General features: G+C 38.9%; 1 pseudogene; it reads left to right on the plus strand.

Annotated features, from left to right (window-relative positions):
• Nucleotides 1–593: 593 nt before the first annotated feature.
• LOC145095097 (uncharacterized) lies at nucleotides 594–4,996 on the plus strand (annotated as a pseudogene).
• The last annotated feature ends 1,467 nt before the right edge of the window (nucleotides 4,997–6,463 follow it).

The following is a 6,463-nucleotide window of genomic DNA, read 5'->3' on the forward strand; positions in this document are numbered from 1 at the left end:
TAACATATTTTGTTGATGTTTCTACTGTAATTCCTTTTTCTGTGAAAGACTTACCAGGACCCAAGAGACTTTGGGTTCCTAAATCTGCTTGAATTTGCAGGTAATTAGTGACGAGTAGTTCGATGATGAATGGTATATAGACAGTGACTGCTCGTGCCACATGACAAGAAGGAAGGAAGAGCTGAGGGAGTTTCGGTCCCTAAAAGACAGTGGGTGTGTAAAGTATGGAAATAACTCCTATGGAACAATCAAGGGATACGGTATGATAACCAATGGAGATTTCTCGATTTAAAAAGTGGCCTATGTGGAAGGATTGCATCATAACCTCATCAGCGTGTCACAATTAGTTGTGGGAACAGGTCTGAAAGTATCATTTGATGATGAGGGCTATAAAATAATTGAAAAGTAATCGAAAAAGGTTCTGTTAAAATCGGAACGCAAGGGAGAGATATATCCTTTAAATCTCAACCCAATACGAGGAAAACCAACAATAAGTCTGCTGTCCAAGGCAAATACAATTGAAAGTTGGTTGTGGCATCGACGTCTATCACATCTGAACTTCAAAGATATTATTAAGTTGGTGTGTGGTGATCATGTTCGAGGCCTCCCTCTTCTCAAGTTTGACAAGGAACATCTGTGTGCAGCGTGTGAGATGGGCAAACATAGTAGAAAGAGCCACCCTACACGGATCAATACAAAGATTATTGAAGCTATTGAACTATTGCACATTGACTTATGTGGATCTTCAGCTATCGAGAGCATCGGTGGTAATAAGTACATTCTTGTCATTGTAGATGATTTCTCACGCTTCACCTGGGTTTTCTTTCTTAAACAGAAATCAGACGCAACTCCCAAGTTAAAGACATTTATTAAAGAAGTGGAAGTTCAGCTGAGAAAGACGGTGTGGAATATCAGGAGTGACAATGGGCTGGAATTCAAGAATACAGATTTTGAGGATTTTCTGGCTGATAAGGGGATAACTCACAACTTTTTTGGCCCCTTATACACCACAACAGAATGGGATTGTTGAAAGACGAAACCATTCTTCATGTGAGGCAGCCAGAACCATGCTCAGTTTTGCTTCTCTTCCATTATACTTCTGGGCAGATGCAGTTGCAACCGTATGCTACACTCATAACCATTCCTTCCTTAACAAAAGATTCTCAATTACTCCATATGATATCTTAAATAATCGAAAGCCCAATGTTAAATTTTTCCACGTGTTCGGTTCAAGATGCTTCATCTTTAACTCAAAAGAGAACCGAAACAAGTTTGACGTCAAAGCAGATGAGGGAATATTTCTTGGTTATTCACTCTCTTCAAAAGCCTACAGATTTTTGAATAAATGATCCAAACGGATTAAAGAAACCTATTACGTAACCTTTGATGATAATTACATGAAGAAAGTTCAGAGGAGCGAAAGTGACTTAGGGGAAATTTTTCCTGCATCAGGACAAGTTTCGGTTCCCATATCCAACTTGTTCGAAGAGTACATTTGGTTATTTGATGAACCAGAGAAAGCGGCACACTCAGAGGCGAAAACGGCGAATAAGAAAATTGATAATCTCAAAAAGATCATCGATGAAGCTGCAAAAGAAAAGGAAGGTGAACCTCCTAAAACTACAGGTGCTCAACCATCAACTAACTCTCCAATCAACGGCTCAACGTTCAAGGGGGAGAGTTCATCAGCACCAAAGATAACCGAAGTATCTTTCGAAGGGGAGAATTCAATACCGTCCCCAACTCATAAAGGTCCAGTTGAGGGGGAGAATCCAACTCCCATAGAAAATACAAACTCTGATGCTGCCACAGGTTACACTTCGCCAGTCGAGGGGGAGAAAGAGATTGCAACTGATGATGGCGAGGGTGATCAATCAGAACTTGAAGAGGAAGTGAATGCTGAATTGGATCCAACTTATGACCCACATTATCATCCGTTAGTGAAATAGACCAAGGACCATCCCAAAGCACAAATTATTAGTGAATTGTCTGAGAAAGTTCTTATTCGTTCTCAATTGAAAGCGAAACAAACTGCATTATTCTCTAAAGTTGAATTTTGCATGTTTAACTCTCCAAAATCGAACCAAAAACAATTAATGTTGCAGTTGATCATTCTGATTGGGTTCAAGCAATGCAAGATGAGCTCCATGAGTTCAAACATAACCGAGTTTGGAGGCTGATTCCCACACCAAAGGATGCTTCTGTGGTCGGCTTGAAATGGGTCTTTAGAAATAAATTGGACAAAGAGGGGAATGTAATTCGCAACAAGTATCGGTTGGTGGTGAAAGGATACTGCCAAGAGGAAGGGATAGATTATGAGTAAACTTTCACTCCAGTAGCTAGGTTGGAATCGGTTAGAATCTTCCTAGGATATGATGCTCATAAAAACTTCGAAGTTTTCCAAATGGATGTCAAATGTGCTTTCTTGAATGGAGAACTAGAAGAGAAAGTGTATGTTGAGCAACCTACTGGGTTTGTAAACGAGAAATTTCCTGATCATTGCTATGTGCTGGATAAAGCGGTTTATCGTTTGAAGCAAGCACCGAGACCCTGGTATGAAACTTTAACTCGTTTTCTGAAAATGTCAGAATTTAAGCAAGGTTCAGTTGACCCAACCTTCTTTCGAAAGAAAGAAGGCGAACATCTAATGATAGTTCAGATTTATGTTGATGATATCATCTTCGGCTCTACGAATCCTAGCTTAACAGATGAATTTAGAAAGTTGATGGAGACTAAATTTGAAATGAGCACAATGGGTCCAATTAATTTTTTCCTTGGTTTAAATATTAGACAGGGACCAGAAGGTATCTTTAACCAGGAGGCATATACAAAGAACCTGTTAACAAAATTTGGCGTGACAGGAGACTCAAAAGTGAAGGTTCCAATGGCATTTGGCAATAAGTTAACACCATCTCTGGAAAAACCTGCTGTTGACATAACACTATATCGTCAAATGATAGGGTCCCTTATGTATCTAACAGCCAGTAGACCAAATATTATGTTTTCTGTTTGTTATTGTGCTACGTTTCAAGCTAATCCAAGAGAACCTCACATGGTGGCAGTAAAGAATATATTTTGTTACCTAAAGCGAACCTCATCTCTCGGTCTCTGGTATCCGGCTAAATCTGGTTTCTTTATTCAAGCTTTTTCTGATGCTGATCTTGGAGGATGTGGTCTGGACCGAAAGAGCACTACTGGTGGGTGTCAATTTCTTGACGGAAAACTTGTTAGTTGGCAGTCCAAGAAGCAAACGTGTGTATCACGTTCAACAGTAGAAGTTGAGTATATAGCTGCAACATCTTGTACTTCTCAAGTAATATGGATTCAAAGTCAACTGAGAGATTATGGGCTAAGTATGAAGCAGATTCCTCTCTATTGTGACTCAGAAAGTGCATTAAGGATTTGTCACAATCCAGTGCAACACTAAAAAACTAAGCACATTGCACTTAGATATCATTTCATCAAGGATCATGTAGAAGATGGGAATGTGGAAGTGCATTTTGTTCGATCCTCTGATCAACTGGCTGACATATTCACTAAAGCCTTACCTGAAGCATGTTTCAATAAAATTTTACAAGGCCTGGGAATGATGGAAGCAGAGTCGGTACCGAATCCTCAAATCTTGCACTAAAAATTAGACAAGCAAAATGGAGTGAATGCTCAGTCTATCTCGGCTCCAAAATTTCCGAGAACCGAAATGAATCGAACGCTCAGTCTATTTTGACTCTAGAATTTTAAGGAACCGTAATGAACCGAACACTCGGTCTATCTCGGCTCCATAATTTTCGGGAACCGAAATGAACCGACCGCTCGGTCTATTTCGGCTCTAGAATTTTAAGGAACCGAAATGAACCGAACGCTCTGTCTATTTCGCTTCCCTTAATAAAGATAACGTTTCGGTTGTATATTTTCTATATTCTTTTATCTCTATTCTTTTAACTTCTTTCTGTTTTTTTTTGTTACCATTTTTCAGAAAACTTCAAAAATCCAAACATATTTTCTCTTTCTGTTTTTCAGAAAACTTCAAAAAATCCAAAAATATTTTCTCTTTTTGTTTTTATTATTTTTCAGAAAATTTCCAAAATACAAAAATATTTTCTTTGGTTTGTTTTTTTTTCTTTGTGTGTTGTGTTTGTTTGCTCATTCTTTTAAATAGGTTCCCAGTATACCAGTGCAATAGAATTTGGAGCTAAGGTAGGTATGTTTATTCTTTTATGAACTAGTTAAGGGTGCCTAGAAGAATGTTGATGCATGTTGACCAACGCCTCTACGACTTAGAGCAAGGCCTTAATGATTCGATCTATACCTATCGTTTCTTCCTAATCAGGCTGTTAAAATCAACTCGGTCTAGAGCTATCTTACTCTTCTCATATGAGTTAAGAGTTTTTCTGCTTAGTCACGTCTTTCTAGCAGAAGATACTTTCGGTTCTTTAGCCATCCTCCTTACATTCTCCATCACCTTTCGGTTCCCCACTGTAACCCTTGAGACTCTCGGTTATTACCACTGAGGTTTATGGTTGCATAAAATCTATGTTTATGATCTTAGATACGTATACTACGTGCTAAGTGAAACCCAAAATTCAACACCTATAATGAATTGACGGTGAATTATTATATTCATGATCTTATTGGTTACCTACTGAAATCTCTTTTTATTTTTGAGTGATCTTTTATGAATTTGTCTCACACCAAGGCTTTTCTTCCCATAAAGATCCAGTTTATTTTTGTTTTTGAGGTTTCTATAACTTCTTTAGTCATTACAAATTATATCCTACCTACTTGTTCAACAGACCACATCGGTCTCACAAGTACTTTTTCCAATGTTCGGTCTTATATTAAGTATCGGCGTTCGGTTGAAGATAAACCACCTTAAAGCCTATAACATGAAAAGAAGCCTTTCAATGTTTCTTTACAAACAATTGATCGTATTTTTCAGGAACCCACACAAGCACTTCAAGTCTATCTTGAATTTGTAGGAAGCGATTCTTGCCCGTAATCACCTGCTTCCTGTCTTCTATTAAGACATCACTCACATCTAATACACATTTGCTTTATTTCTTTCTCTTTTGTCACTCTGTTGCACAAAAAATTTAATTTTCCAATATTATGGTGGCTATAAGTTAGAGTTTTGCTTACCTAAACAGGGATACTTCTATTTCTTGGAGCGAAACTGAATTTCAAACGATGATTGAGGATAAGCATTTGGGCGCGTGAATTTGAACAGTCTCTATACCTACGCGTGCTGACGTATACCTAGGAGTAACCAACCTGTCACATCGCACTTTTTTAGGCGACGTTATAGTGATCACGTCCTTATCATAATGATTTTTCTCTCTCCTGGCAACGATATATAAAGGGGTTTTACTTTTATTTGTCTTTTACTAGCAACAAAGTCTCTCACATTACAAGGCAAGTTCAAACTACTCATCTTCCTTCGTTGATCAACAATGGCGACTTCTTCATCAGTTCAAGATCAGACTGCTTCGTCCACATTGCTTTTAATCAAGCCAAATCAGAATATGATCATCGAACTTAACCCATTTCTATATGATTGATATATGGGCACGTAGTTGAGTGTTTGAAGTACTCACCGCTGGTTCTAGCCCTAACATAGGTGGAAGTTGTCCCGATGTCACTCTTATCCCAAGTTTATTCTACTACCACATATGACAAGAACAAAGAACAAATCTACTTTCAAATCCATGCCAAAAAGGCTTCTATCTCAAAAGGGAGGTTTTTTTTTGTTGTTGCATCTTGCTGTGGATTCCTCATTCATCTCACCCGGCTTCATCACTACTACCCAATTGTTTTCGATGCTCTACGAGATGGGTTATACAGATGTGCTAACCACAATTACAAAGGTTAAGAAGTCGTGTTTACCGCCTTACTAGAATGGATTGCTTACTCTACTCATTAAGAGTTTCGCAGAGCGAAGTGCTGGATCTGATGGCACCAGCAAGGGTTTCCTGAGTCTTCTCTATGGCATTTACAATGGTTTCAATCTTGATTATGGGACACTTATCTGGTCTCAAGTGGTGCAAAGCCTCAACACTTCTACGAGGCATTCAGAAATTTCTTGTGGTCAGTTCTGGACTCTTATTACATGAAGAGCGATTGATACTTTGGATATTCCTGTAATGAAGGATGCCCTAGTCACATCCATTGCTACGTTTCACACCAAGAAGATCATTATTTCTGGTCCAATAAAGTTCCCTCACAATGGCTCTATTCCTGAATCAATGTATCGATGTGTCACAGCGGAAAGTCATGTTATGGCTGATTGTCGCAGACTTCCTCCTAAGGCATCGAGAGTCCTATCTCCGGAACAGCAGGTTGCCCTGCAAGCTATAGACAAGCCTGGCAACCGAGGGAAACGGGCAACAACCAAAAAGGAGGCAACAAAGGAGGATAACTCCAAGTCTTCTAAGCCTAAGAAGCGCAAGTCAGAGAAAGGGGATTCTTC

Source organism: Lactuca serriola, chromosome 3 (genome assembly GCF_051521515.1).
Source record: "Lactuca serriola cultivar US96UC23 chromosome 3, Lser_US96UC23_V15, whole genome shotgun sequence".
NCBI lineage: Eukaryota > Viridiplantae > Streptophyta > Magnoliopsida > Asterales > Asteraceae > Lactuca > Lactuca serriola.